General features: G+C 38.6%; 1 long non-coding RNA gene across 1 annotated transcript; it reads right to left on the bottom strand.

Moving 5' to 3' along the window:
• Positions 1-246: 246 nt before the first annotated feature.
• On the bottom strand, positions 247-1,471 carry LOC132041547 (uncharacterized). The gene is made up of 2 exons (XR_009411101.1): positions 1,290-1,471; positions 247-597 (listed from the first exon to the last, which is right to left on the bottom strand). It is a non-coding gene; the product is annotated as an uncharacterized LOC132041547 (long non-coding RNA).
• Positions 1,472-2,220: the final 749 nt, after the last annotated feature.

Below are 2,220 nucleotides of genomic sequence, written 5' to 3' on the forward strand. Positions count from 1 at the left end.
CCCATGCAAGCTTGCCATTTATTGCTTGGAAGACCTTGAAAATTTGATGTTAATGCCCAACATAGTGGGAGAACTAACAAATACTCATTTGTGGTCAAGGGGAAGAAGTACATGCTTAATCCACTAAACCCTTACCATGTGTGTCACACCCCTAATGAGGAGTATGACGGGCTCCGACCCGTAGGTCGAAAACCACCTGACTTAATAGATACTTAGAACATCACATACCATAACTCAGAGAACACCTGCACGCAGAAAAGGCCCAACATAGAAATCTCCGATAATTCAACACATATGTACATATGCGGACCGACAAGATCGCCACAACATAACGTATATCATAAAGCCGACAAGGCTATCAGAAAAATATCAAGAACCTAAAACAAGGCTGACAAGGCCATACATAATATTTACATATCCCACTATGTCCATGAGCCTCTAAGAGTATACATATGAACATACATTATACTAACAGAAAAGTACCAAAAGATAGCAAGCCCGGAGTAGTGGCACTTGCTAACACCGCTGAAGCTGGAAAATCCTACTGCAGTTGCTCCTCGATAACTCTGTCGGAGCCTACAACACGAAATGCAGTGTCTCGTGCAATGGGACGTCAGTACGGGTAAATGTACTGAGTATGTAAGGCAGGAGGGTAACAACATAATTAGGATATAATGTAACATTAATAAAGGCAAAAGAAAAACCGAACATCTGGAAGTAGCACAAACTACAATGCATGATAAAATCATTGGTATGCTTATATATATATATATATATATATATGTACGTAACAGATAGTATCCATGCCCGGCCGTAAGGCTCGGTGTTATATGTGTAAAATCATGCCCGGCCATTAAGGCTCGGTGTTATCATCATTAGCCCGCGTCCGGGCCTCCCGCGTCCGGGGCAATATCATAACATGCCCACTGCAGTGGTGTGCGCATTTACGCGCCATGCCCGGCCGACTATAGCGCGACACGGTGTAGTAAAATAGTGAAATACATTTATTTATATGTATATAACATGTATGAGAAGTCAATGATCTGACCTTGGCCTTTCGGAGTGACATAAGGTCGGTAGCCTCCGAATAACTTATGGAATTCGTATCGAGTCCAAAGAAGTAACCGATGATGATAAGTAAAATAATATTTTAAGAATCAATAAAATAACAAGACATTAATATTTGAAATACAAAACATGGGAATGGAGTGGATTTGTTATGGAACGCTTGTGTTTATATTCTAGTTGGATTCGTGCCAAAGGAAGAGGGAAACGAACACCTTACAGACCTTATCCGTCAAGCCACCGCTTAAAGAATTCCTTACACTGATGCTTGCCCTTCACCCGAGCCTATATATTGAGAAATATATCTTTAATCATACTTTCATCATATTTCCATCAACTTATAAGCACTAATTATGGAAGACTAATTGGGTTACGAAAATTTGGGCAGCATCTCCCCTATATCATCGACTTCCTCCAAATACCAAAACAATACCAACAACAACATCCTCAATATTCGACAAGATAAATATGTATATTTTCATCCAAAACTCTCCTCAAACCTCAATCCATAAGCCAACAACATCAACACAACAAACTATAACTTTTATTCTTGTAAATATTCCTAAATCAACGTTGATAAAGAGAGATTCAATGATTCATACCTTATCTTTACTAAAGTAGCAAGATCTTCAATATTTACTTTGTTTCATAGCTAACTCCAACACAGAGTGAAATTATAATCGAGACTACACGTTGTCCGGACCTTGATTAATACGCCGTAACTTGAAATTTACTCAAAATCCTCACCTTTTATGTGATGTAAGAGCCTCTTACTTGCTGAATTTTCTGGAAATTTTTAGAAGTTTATGATGGAGAAAAATGGGGTTTTTAACCCTTTTATAGTGGCTAAAAGTCGGCAGCACTGTAGCAGCTCTGTTTCTGCTTTGTCAGCTGAATTTGTAACGTCCATAATTCTCTACTCCGATGTCCTATCGACGAGTGGGTTGTTGCATTGGAAACTAGACTCGACGAACTTCATTTTAGAATTTCGAAACACCTTAAAACTCTTAATATGCATGAAGATATGCCCCTCCAAAGTTGACCCAAAATTCTATCCTTGATTCTGCCAACTTTTTTTTTTCTTTCAATTTTTTGACAAACTTATTTTCTTTGATTTGCTTGGTCCTAGAGTCTTCCATAGCTCATGATATGAAC

This window comes from Lycium ferocissimum, unplaced genomic scaffold (genome assembly GCF_029784015.1).
Source record: "Lycium ferocissimum isolate CSIRO_LF1 unplaced genomic scaffold, AGI_CSIRO_Lferr_CH_V1 ctg10632, whole genome shotgun sequence".
Taxonomy (NCBI): domain Eukaryota; kingdom Viridiplantae; phylum Streptophyta; class Magnoliopsida; order Solanales; family Solanaceae; genus Lycium; species Lycium ferocissimum.